This window comes from Echinops telfairi, unplaced genomic scaffold (genome assembly GCF_000313985.2).
Source record: "Echinops telfairi isolate 266 unplaced genomic scaffold, ASM31398v2 ScPeMD7_7410;HRSCAF=8448, whole genome shotgun sequence".
Classification (NCBI taxonomy): Eukaryota; Metazoa; Chordata; class Mammalia; order Afrosoricida; family Tenrecidae; genus Echinops; species Echinops telfairi.
Window position 1 is genome coordinate 7,890,864 of NW_022111310.1, and position 13,264 is coordinate 7,904,127.

Here is a 13,264-nt window from a genome sequence, read left to right on the forward strand (position 1 = left end):
TGCTCTTGTATGTTTTCTGAATTCCCATTGTGAATTGTAATACATTTATAATCAGAAAGTCCATAAAAGAGAAATGAATGAAAGTTTGTATCTTCTCCTGCAGGGATTGTTCCTATCTGTAACTTAATACATGTTCTGTTGCTTGTAAAGACAAATCTTTGGATGCCCAATTTACATTTAATATGTTCACAATATGTCATAAATTAGGCACAATTATGCACCTTTGCTAACGTTGCTCTGACTGATGTCCCTTTTCTATATCTGCCTCCACTAGCCCATGATCACCTAAAGAAAAGTCAAATCATCTCCAGAAACAATTTGTTTCTCCTCTACACTCGCTTTATTGTTTACCCATTCACTAAGAAATTTCCACTCCTGGATCTCTGTGTTCCTTTATCGCTTAAACATATATTTATCATAACCTTGAAACTTTTTCGTACTTTTCCACATATATGTACCTTGAGATTAGTGGTTCTGTCTAATTCCTCTTTGTATTTAGGAGAGTGGGTGCTTTGTGGATATTTTGTTGACGATGATGATGAACTAGGAGAGGAGGAAGAACAGATGGACAGAAGGACAGACAGAGGAGAGGAGGAAGGAAAGAAGACCAGTTGGAGAGAGGGAAGGAGCCTAGAGGCTGAAAGGAAGGAATCGCTGTTTTAGAGGGGTGTCTTTATTATTTATTGCTCCAGAGTATGACAATAATTAAATTATTTTCCTTTCCTTGGTCTCAATTTCTCTATACTGTAATATGAAGATAATAAATGTAAAACTGCCTTATCTATCTCACCTGTGAGTCAGAATTGACTCGATGGTAGTTAATTTGCTTTTGTTTTGGATCTATCTCAAATGTGTTGTGTGAGTAACATGAATCAACTCAAAACTCAAACTCACCGTCATCAAGTTGATTTAGACTCAGCAGAGTAGATTTTAAATTACTTATGAATGATAAAAGGCTACAGAGATGTAATTTAATATAATTAGCAGCATAGACTAGCATTACCTTGCAGAGGGATGTGTAGAATACTAAAACAGCAGGGTCTCTGCTCCCAAGGAGTAAAGACAAGATCCTGGGACATAGCATTTGTTATCCAGCTATATGAAAATGAGTGCTGCATTATATGTGGAGAAAAACTTAAAAAGTGTAAACAGAAGGACTTAGAGTGGGAGGGCAAAATGAAAATCAAGAAGTGGATTTTTTTAAATGTTGTAACATTTTTTCCCCTTATCTAGCCCTTCTGAGCAGTCCTGATCTGAAGGATAATTCTAAATATACATGTAAAGGGCACAACTTGGTCTCATTAGCTGCAAACATGGATGCTTTCTCCCTTATATATTCCACATAATATATAGTACGAGGTATAAATGTTTTTGAAAAGCGAGTTCGGGGATTCTTTACATTAGTGTCCCACAAGTAACCATCACTGCACTTTGTAAATAGAAGGTACCGGATACATGCCTACAAAATGTAAATATATAAGCATTTATATAAATATAAATGTATAAAGTAAAAATATAAGATGAAATATACAATCTCAATAATAATAATAATTTATAAACTACCAAGGGTTCATGTGGGAGGGAGGGGAAAAATGAGAAGCTGATACCAAGGTCTCAAGTAGAAAGAAATTGTTTTGAGAATGATGATAGCAACAAATGTACAAATGTGCTTGACACAATGGATGGATGAATGGACTGTGATAAGTGTTGTATAAGCCCCCAATAAAATGATTTTAAAAAAGAAAGAAGAAATATACAATCTGAACCAGGCAGATGTTTGAAAGAAATCAGTGAATTTTTTACTTGTTTTTAATTGAAAATCAAACTATCAATTTAACTGGCTTTTAATTCTTGCCTCTCTCAAGTTCAGAGATCTTCCCCCACTCCCACCCCCAGCCTGTTATTGCAACTTACTGAATATCCCAACCCTTCTCCTAGTCTTCTTGGCACATTTTGAGGTGGTACTTCCTGAGTCCTTGTGGTAAACAGTTGTGTTGCCATGCGAAGGTAGTGATGTGAGTTGTTCCAGGAAGAATATTTAAGCTCTAGTGCTACATGCTCACAGGTCTCTCCTTCCCTCTGACAGTAATCTGCAAGATTCTAGGTAGTGGCTACTCCATAGCCTGGCTTCTCTGGTGAAATACTCCCGCCCTGTGCTGATCTGTAGTGAGCTTGTGACATCAGCAAGATATCTTCGTTGCCTTATCAGCTCTTGGCTATGTGTGAATATGTGCAGGTTTTGTTCTTATCTACCTCCAACCCCCTCATCAAGAACAACTTCCTGATACAGAGTGACTGATAGAAGCCCTGATACTTAGTGATCAGAAGTGATTTATAAGTTGGGGAAAAAATTGAGAGCAAAAGAATCATGGCTGATACAATTTCTCTCCTTTCAAACTCTTTGTCAGGGTACTCTAAATTGATTTATTAATTCACCACTAAACTTGAGAAACCAAATTGTTATCATAGAGCGTACAAGTCACTTCTTGTAATAACGGAATTCTATGTATTCTTTTTAAGGTTTTCAAATATGATATTAAACTATTTTTAAATGCCCTATTGTGTCTCAGATTGGATCTGTAATTTATATAGATGGGTTCCTCAGCACAAAGACTCTGAGGCAGTGATTTGCATGCAGAGTTTCTTGGGGAGCCAAAAGAAAACAGAAAGGGCCAGAGGACAAAACTGTAATAGCATGGAGACTATGTCTATGCCCTTTATAGTTGTCCTGGTTGAAAAGGGGCTGTGGCATTTGTATCTAATCCCTGCATCCGTGATTAGATATGGGGGCTCACAAAAGTACAACTCTTCAGTAAGGCCTGCTCAGCACCAGTCAAGGTTGGGACAAATGCTGGGAACTAGAGCCTCAGTCAGCAGGTCTACTGGGTGGTGCAACAAGACATCCACCCTAACAGTTGAATAGTTAACCTTTCATTCAAATGCAAATAAAGTCAAAGTCTGCCACCAGAAGATTGCCTATGCAAACCATACCTCTTGTTTCTTGTCCACAAGGGTCTGCCCACTTAGACTACTATTTTCCTACCTTCGGCTGTCAACAGCATATTTACCCTTAAGGATTTGGTTCAGAAAGCCTCTAGGAAAATTCTCCTAGGAAAATTGTTCTCTTGGTATTCCTTGCCTTGAGCTCCCCTTCTCCTGAACTGGCTTGGCATTTCATCCCTGCCTCTTGTTATGAACGTGTCCTGTGTGAGAAGGAGATCTTTTAGGTGGATGACAGTGGAGCTCCTTCTTCAAACTGGAGAAGCTACAATGGGAGGCGGTGTGTGTTGTGTGTGTGTGTGTGTGTGTGTAAGCACTGCAGAGAGGAAAAGATTGGGTGAGATGGGGGGTTAAGACCGAGCTACTCTCAGTGACATTTGTCTTGTTTCTCTGGGGTCTCACACTTCAGACACTACGCCAATGAGTCAGAGAATGAGTGGCATATTTTATAAGTCCTCTATTTTCACTATTCTTTCATAACTGTTGCCCCATTATTACTCCTGAAACTTTAATAAAGAACTGTTTAAATGTTCCCACGTTTAAATGGCCTTGCACCTGAGAACAGAGCATTTCCATTTCTTCTTAGGCCATTTTTCCTCATTCCCTACCCAATTCCAGCTACATCCAAGGCTGAAGCCCACATTGTGGTGGTGGTGGTGGTAATTATTGCGGGACTTCTCTACGGGAGAGGAGATGGAAGAGAGAAGAAGAGACTGACCTCAGAGCCGAACTCCTCTTTTCCAATTAGAAATCCTCCCCACCGAGCCAGCTTCTCGTGATCGGTTTTAACTTTTATTTTGCAAAGAAATAATTTCTTTAGGCTTTCAATTAAAATTATTTGTGCACAAATCTTATTTCCTCGTTAGAACTTAAATTACATGAGATAAAGACTAAATTTAGGAAAATCATTAGAAGCCTTCATTTCCCCATTAACAAAATAAGTGGCTATAATTCTTCAAAGATTCTTTCGTCAGCAGAACTTGCCTATTTTCTGTGAGTCAGCCTGAAATGTTAGGATGTCACAGTTCTAGAAATGTTGAGCACACCTTATCTCCAATGTCCATATTAGTTTGCTGGCAGATATGCTGCCTACGTCTTTTTGTTATGTCTTTTTGTTACTGTCAAGTAAACTAACTGCTCTGGAATGGGGGACGAGAATAACACAAAGAAAGTATAGCATGGAAATTTCATAACAGCCATCAACAGGAACTCACTCAGGGGCAAGTTGACTTAAAGCAGCTTGAAATTTTAAAAGAAAAACAGAAAACGCAATCTCTTTTCTCGTTTGTTTTCTGTTGCCTCTTTAAACAAGCAAACTCTACCTCCCCAGAGACATTCCCCTAAAAAGAAACACATTGCACAGCTTGACCTGTAATTGAAACCACAATTAAGCTTCCAGTTAGGATGTATCTTTGTCATAAATCTGCTATAAATCCCTGTGTTCCGTTAAATTCCCTTATCCCCTTAAACAGCATGAGCCCAGTTTTATTTTCCCCAGACATAAACTGCTGAATTATAGCTTATTTATGAGTTTCATGAATAAGACTAAATTTGATTGCCATTTGCAGAGAAAGTCTCACCAGGTTATTATACTCCGAGATCCCATTAACTAATAAATATATAAAATGAAAATTACTCCAAATTAGGTTTCCAAGCAGAATTTCAAGCAATATTTCTCTGCATAAAAAGATGTCACCAACCAGCACTATGAAGGAAACTTCCTGTTACCCCAGTTTATCCCTGTACCAATTCCCTTCACCAATATTAAATATAATCTGTTTTATAAATATGGACACACTTACATTCTAGATTGTTACATTTATCCCTAATTGAACATTTCTCCTTCATTCTCATAGATTGAGGTCTTTATATGTTTTACTTGGACATTGTCACTGAGTCCTTATTTGGGGTTTTCCCTTGTTTGATTGGTTTACCTGTGAGGGACACCCCAGAAATTACATAGACAATAGCCGTATTGCTGACTGCCTTGAAAGCAGATAGGGAGGGTGGAGGAAATGGAGAGTCAGCTTCAGTGGGTAAAAGAAGGAAGAAAAGGTTCCAAAGTGGATTGTGGCAATGATTATACCACCCTTCTAGACATATTTGAGATGTTGAATTGTATATGTTAATTTTAGCTCAAGAAAATAAAATAATAAAAAAGAACAGATGAAAAAAAAAGCAGGGGGGACTCACACTCTTCTATATCGACATATATGATATAGCCACTGTTATCCAAACAACCTGGTATTGGCTTGATAATAGTTACACAGACCTGAGGAATTGAACTTAGAACTCCAAATTAAAGCCAGTCATCTAAACACAGCTGATTTTCAACAAGGAGTCAAAGTCCACTCAGTGATGCAAATCAGTCTCTTAAAGAAATGGTGCTTTCAAAACATTTCACCTGCACAAAAATGAAATATGACCCATATCTCATACTATTAACAAAAAAGCCTAATTGAAAATGTATCAAAAACCTAAATGTTACACCTAAAACCAAAAATTTCTTGGAAGACAATATAGAAAGTATGGGGCTTAATTTTTATTAAAAATTATTGTATTGTTGTTGTTAAATGCCAGCAAATAAGTTCCAATTCATAGCGATACAAAAGAATGAAATGGCCCAGGCCTGCACCATCCTCACAATTACGCTTGTGTTTAAGTGCACTGTTGCAGCCACTGTGTAAAACCAACCTATTTGGGGTCTTCCTCTTTCTCACTGCCCTCTGCTTTAGCAAGCATGATGTCCCTCTCCAAGGACTGGTCACTCCTCACAACATGTCCAAAGTAGGTGAGACAAAGTCTTGCCATCCTTGCCTCTGAGGAGCATTCTGGCAGTACTTCTATGAGAGATCAGTTTGTCCTTGGGGCTTTCAATATTTTTCTAGCACAATAATTCAGATGCATCTATTCTTCTTCAGCTTTTATTCAATATCCAACTTCCATATGCATATGAGACAATGGAAAATACCATAGCTTGGGTCAGTTGCATCTTAATCCTCAAAGTCACATTCTTATATTTCTTTTTTTTTAATCATTCTATTGGGGCTCATATAATTCTTATCACAATCCATACAGACATCCATTGTGTCAAGCACATTTGTACATTTGTTGCCATCATCGTTCTCAAGACATTTGCCTTCTACTTGACCTCTTAATATCAGCTCTTCATTCCCCCCCTCGTTCCCCACTTCCCCCCCTCATAAACCCTTCATAATTCATAAATTATTATTTTGTCATATCTTACACTGTCCGACATCTCCCCTCACCCACTTTTCTGTTGTCCATCCCCCAGGGAGAAGGTTTATAGGTAGATTCTTGTAATCGGTTCCCCTTTTTCACCCCACATTCCCTCCACCCTCCAGGCATCAACACTCTCACCACTGTTCCTGAAGGGGTCATCTGTCCTGAATTCCATGTGTTTCCAGTTGTTATCTATACTAATGTACATCCCCTGGTCTAGCCAGATTTGTGAGGTAGAATTGGGATTATAATAGTGGGGGTGGAGGAAGCATTTAAGAGCTAGAGGAAAGTTATATGTTTCATCGTTGCTACCCTGCACCCTGATTGGTTCATCCCCTCCCCACAACCCTTCAGTAAGGTGGTGTCCAGTTGCCTACCGATGTGCTTTGAGTCTCCACTCTGCACTCACCCTCATTTACAATGATACGATTTTTTTGTTCTTTGATGCCTGATACCTGATCCTCTGGATACCTCGTGGTCACACAGGTTGGTGTGTTTCTTCAATGTGGGCTTTGTTGCTTCTCAGCTAGATGGCCACTTGTTTATCTCTAAGCCTTTAAGATCCCAGATGCTATATCTTTTGATAGCAGGGCACCATCATCTTTCTTCACCACACTTGCTTATGCACACATTTGTCTTCAGCGATCTTGTCAGTAAGGTGTGCATCATGGAATGCCAATTTAATAGAACAACGTGTTCTTGCATTGAGTAAGTACTTGAGTGGAGGTCCAATGTCCATCTGCGACCTTAATACTAAACCTATAAATACATGCACGTAGATCTATTTCCCCACCATCCTATATATATTTACATATGTACATGCCTGTATTTAGACCTCTATAAGTACCCTTTGCCACCTAGTTCTTTCCTCTATTTCCTTTTACTTTCCTCTTGTCCCACTATCATGCTCAGCCTTCATTTGGGTTTCAGTAATTTCTCTAGGTTACATTGCCCTTGCTGAACCTTGTTACATTGCCCTTGCTGAATCCCTACCAGGCCTCTCACACCCTCCTTGCCACTAATTATGGATCACTTGTTGCTTCCCTGTCCCTGGTTTGGTCAACACCACCTCCCCCTGTCACATGTCCCATTGTTTTCTCCTCTAGGCCTTTGGTCCCATTGTTTTCTCCTCCAGACTGTTCATCGATGCCTACCTTATCTAGATAGATCTGTAGAGATAATAATATGCACCAAAAAACAAGGCATAGCAAGACAGGTGATGAATGAGAACACAGCAAACATCCTTATATTTCAAGATTTCAAAACGCTCTTGTGCAGCAGATTTCCCAGACCAATTATAGATCTAAGCAAGATAGGATCCTTGACACCTTCAAAGTTTTCCCATTTACTATGATGTTACCAATTAGTCCAGTTTGGGTCTTCTTTATATTGAGTTATAATTCCTAATGAAGCTGCAATCCTTTATCTTCCTCGGCAAGGGCTTCTAGTCCTTCTCATTTTCAGCAAGCAAGATTGTGTCATCTGCATAGCACAGATTGCTAATAAGCCTCTTCCCATCTTAATGCTAATTTCTTCTTCATAAAATCTAGCTTCTATGATTATTTGCCTGGCATATAGATGACGTAAGCATGGCTAGTTGATACAATGCTGACACTCACTGTTCCTGATTTTAAAGCATGCAGTATTCCCTTGTTCTCTTTGCACAGCTGCCTTTTAATCCATGTACAGGTTCCACATGAGCACAACGAAGTGTTCTAGAATTCTTTCTTCTCAAGGTTGTATATAGTTTTTTATAATCCGCACAGTGAAATGCCTTTGCATAGTCAATTAAACACACACCAAAAACATCTTTCTGGTATTACTTTCTTTGATCCATCTGATATTAGCAATATCTCTTGTTCCACATCCTCTTCTGAATCCAGCCTAAATGTCATTCAACCACTGTTGTATACATCAGTATAATTTTACTTGAATGTGATATCAATACTATGGTTTTATAATTTGTGCATTCTGTTGGGTCATCTTTCTTTGCAATGGGTACAAATATGGATCTCTTCCAGTCAGTTTGCCAATTATGTCTTCCAAATTTCCTGGTTAGTTCAAACATTTCAAGTGGTATTCTATCAATTCCTAGAGCCTTGTTTTTGCCTAATACTTTCAGTGTAGTTTGGAGTTCTTCCTTGAGCACCATAGGTTCTTGCTCATATACTATCTCTTGAAGTGGTTGAATGGTGACTAGTTCTTTTTGGAACAGTAATAACGTGGCATTCTTTCCATCTTCTTTTGATGCTTCCTACATCATTCTGTACCTTTTCCTATTGAATCTTTCCATATTGCAACTCAAGGCTGGAATTTTACTTTAGTTCTTATAGTTTAATAGATGCTGAATGTTTTCTTCCAATTTTGACTTTCTACTCTAGGTCTGGGCACATTTCATTGCAGTGTTTTACTTTGTCTTCGTGAGGAACTGCCCTTTAAAATGTTTTCTTCAGCTTTCTGACTGCATCATTTCTTACTTTTGCTTCAGCTATTGTTTAATTAAGAGCAGTTTCAGAGTCTTTTATTACACTCACTTTGATCTTTTCTTTCTTTCCTGTCTTCTTAATGATTTTTGCTTGCTTCATGACCGATGTCCTTGATGTCATTCATAGCTCATCAGGTCTTCTGTCACTAATGTTTAATGCATCAAATCTTTTCTTGAGATGATCTCATAATTCAAGTGGGGTAAACTCCAAATCATATTTTGGCACTCTTGGTCTAGTTTTCATTTCCCTCAGCTTCCGTCTGAACTAACATGTAAGCAATTGATGTCTGCTCCACGGTTAGCCCATGGCCTAGTTTTAGCTGCTTCTCCTTAGTCTCTTCACAGATGTCATCAGTTTGATTTCTGTTTTCCATCTGGAGAATTCCGTTTGTATGGGTTCCTTTTGTGTTGTTGAAAACAGATGTTTGCTATGAACAAATTATTGGTCTTTCAAAATTCTATCCCGAGATATCCAGCTTCATTTCTATCACAAGACATATTTTCCGACTACCAGACCTTCCTCTTTGCTTCCAACTTTTGCATTCCAGTTGGTGATAATTATCAATGCATCTTGATTGCATGTTTGATCGGTTTCTGATTGAAGACACTCATAGAATTCTTCAATCTCCTCATCACTAGCTTTTGTAGTTATTCATAAATTTGAAAAATAGTTGCATTGATTTAATACCCTTGAAGTCTGATCAGCATAAGCCTATCACAGACAGCATTGTACTTCAAATTGCTTTTCAATGAACTTTTTGACAATTCATTCAATGCCATTCCTCTTGATTGTATCATTCCCAGCAGAGTAAATCATGTGACTTTCTGATTCAACATGACCAATACAAGCCCATTTCAGCCCATTAATGTCTGGGATATTGATCTTTATGCAGTCCATTTCATTTTTGATGACTTATAATTTTCCTAGATTCATATTTCTTACTTTTCAAATCTGACCATTAGCACAGTTTTGCAGCTGTTTCTCCTTACCTCGTATTGCGCTCCATCAGAAAATGAAGCTGTCAAATGCTCCCCTCCTACAGGTTCCATCCCACTCACATCACCATGATCGACTCCACTCTGAGAACACAGCCCCTCTGTCACATTTTGAGGGTCCTCCAACCTGAGGGGCCCGATCTGGCACTATCTCCAACAATGTTCTGCTTCCATGCATTAGGTCTTCAATGTCTGACAATGCTTTGAAGCTATGTATAAGGTTTTCAGCAGCTAAGTGGGCATCTAAGTCCTTTTTCATTGTTGCCTGTTCTCAGTCTGGAAGCTCCATTGAAACCTGTTCACTTTGGGTGACCCTGCTGGCATTTGAAAAATCAGTGACATAACTTCTAGAATCACAGCAATACTCAAGACACCAACAGTGCAACAAACTGACAAATGGTGTCATTAGTATTGGAGAGTTGCAAATCAAAATGATAATGAGATACCATCTTATGTCAGCTAAAATTGGGTCTAACAAACAAAAGATAACAACAAATATTTCTGAGGATGTGGAGAAATTTGAACCCTTGCTTATTGCTGGTGGGACTATAAAATGGCACAACTACCTAAGAAAATGGTATGATGAATATTCAAAAAAGAGAAATAAAATTACCTTATGATTCAGCAATCATACTTCCATGTATATAAGCTAGAAGTTTAAAAATAATGACCCAAACAGGCATATGCACTACTCTGCTCATTGCTGCTTTATTCACAGTAGAAAACAAGCAAAAACAACTGAAGTGCCCATCAATGTATGAATGGATAAGCAAACTTTGGAAAATACAATCATTTTTTATGGGTATTTTTTCTGATGAGAACTGCTCCTATGACACGCTACTTCTATGCTGGATGTCATCATTTCTTACTATGGTCACACAGAATTCACACACAATACTCACAATTCTGAGGATTTATTATGGAATGTAGTAAGTTAATAGGTTACCACAAGACAGGAGCAGTGAACAGTATAGATATACAGCAACATTTCTTGTCTTCTTCATTTGTAGCAAGTAAGGTGGAGTCTGCAGTTCTTAGAGAGAAAAGTGACACTTTCTATTCCTTAAGGAGTTCGTGTTGGAAGCCCACAGGGGCCAGGTCTACTCTGTCATAGAGAGTCACGATGAGTCAAAATTGACTTGGTGGCAGTGAATTTCATTTTGGCACTATAAACTGGAAGGCAATGTTACCCTGTTGACTTGATGATGATAAAACATATAACAGAACTCTTTTATTACATGAGGAAGCTTAATAAAATTTGCCAGGACATACATATGTAATATCTTCAGATGTAAAATTACGTATTAGAAATAATCATCAAGGGAGCCCCGGTGGTGTAACAGTTAAAGCTCTCCACTGCTAAACAAAATGTCAGTGGTTTCAATCCACCATCCTCTAATGTAGTGTTTCCCAAAGTGGGCAATATCACCCCCTGAGGAAGCACTGAAATGATTCAGGAAGGCTGGCTGCAAAAACAGATGAAAGGAAAAACAAAAACTCACTGCCATCAAGTTAATTCATAGTAACCCTATAGGACAGGGCAGAATTGCCCCTGGGGGCTTCCAAGACTGTAATTCTTTATGGGAGCAGAAAGTCTCATCTTTCTTACTGAGTGGTTGATTTCAAACTGCTGACCTTGGAGTTATCGGCCCAATGCATAACTCATGATACCACCAGGGCTCCTTGAAAAAGCAGATACTTAAGATTTTAAGCTGGATTGTGGGCTATCCTACAAAAGTTCTAATTGCCAGTGGTGCACTAAGTAATATTTTCCTGAAAAGGCAATAGTAGGCCATATAGATAAATAGGTTTTAGAATTTACGTTCCGATGGAAGATGTGCCAAAGGCAGTCGACTCTCATAAAGATTTACTGCCTTAGCAAGCCTACTCACTGCCACTGAGTTCATTCCAACTCACAGCTACCTTATAGTGCAAGTAAACTCTGTCCTGTGATAGTTAAGTTTTTGTATCAACTTGGCTTTCAGTAGTTTGGCATTTATCAAGAAAGTTGGCACTTGTGTAATGAGCCAACTCAACAGAACTTAAAAACAACAACAATGTACTGAGATCTGGTGTGATCATCCACTACTTTCACATAATTCTATAGTCTTGCATAATGACATAGTCTTTAGAACCCACTCATGTTAAGTGAGAGTGGGTATATAGAACAATAATCCTTGCCCCAAATCTGTTCTTTGCCTTCCCCTTAATCTGAAAGCAGAAAACAATTCTTTAATCATATGGTTCATAGGGACCAATCTTGTTTTCCACATAGAAGACAAAGTTTGATTCCCAGCCAATGTTCCTAATATACAGATACCATCTTTATGTCAGTGGTCTTTGTGTGTTGCTATGATGCTAAACAGGTTTCAGTGGAGTTTCCAGATTAAAATGAATGTACTTCCAAAAACCAGGTAACACTAGCCTTATGGATCACAATATGCAATCTGAAATTGATTATGGGGACATACAGGGCAAAGTAGTATTTTGTTCTTGTACATTGGGTTGCTAAGTGCTGGGGACTGACTTGACAGCAGCTCACAGAGATAAAATGTATTCATCATCAACCAATATTTATGAAGTGGCTACTTGTATTATGTACTGATGTATAGGAGAAAGGCATAATATAGATCAGAAGACAGTTTGGATCAATGGCTAAGGAATGTACAGGAATGGATCTGATTTTGGTTTTCAAATATGAAATCACACATAGGAAGATGTGGAAAAGTGAGGAACATTTTAGGTAAAGAGTTCATCATGTGTAAAACAGAGATGGACAAAAAAATCATATTTCAGAATAAAACATAATCTGGTTTTCAGAGCATCTCTCAAATGAAATCTTGTCACTTCTTGACTTATATGTTATGATTATCTTCTGTTCATTTACTGTGAAATCTACTCAATTTAGAAGTGCCCTTCACGAACTCTTCTTAATGTCTTTATACCAGTCTTCTCCAATCTACTTATGGACACTTTAGGGAGAAAGGCGTAGCTTATCCATTTTTGTATCCAAGCACCGGACACATTTGTTAGCATACCCTAGGCATTCTAAAATGATGACTAAATGTATTTGTCTATCAGCTAACAAAGTTATTGCACACATTATGTCAATGTTTTGCTCACAGTAGAGAGGAAAAAAAGACATAGTTATTTAAGAAAGAAATAGCAGACTAGTATGGAAAAGCAGTTTGAGAAACCTCCAAAATATTACAAGTTTGAGTTCACACAGAGGTGCCTCAGAGGAAAGCTTGGCATTGGATGTCTGGACAAAAGGAAAGTAGTCCTTGAAAAGCCTAATGACGAACAGCTTACCTCCAACACATATGCGATCTCCACGGCTAGACTAGAGGCTGAGTGGACAACTGTTTTGCTGTTTTAAAATCTTTGAATATGAAATAGAAAACCTGAAAGCAAGGATTAGCAGAATGATTACTGATGTTCTTTTGGAAATATATATATATATAATCTCTATCTGTGCAATACGTAACGGAAATTCTTTAGTGTTTGTTGCCTATACGGAACTAAAAATGATATAGATTT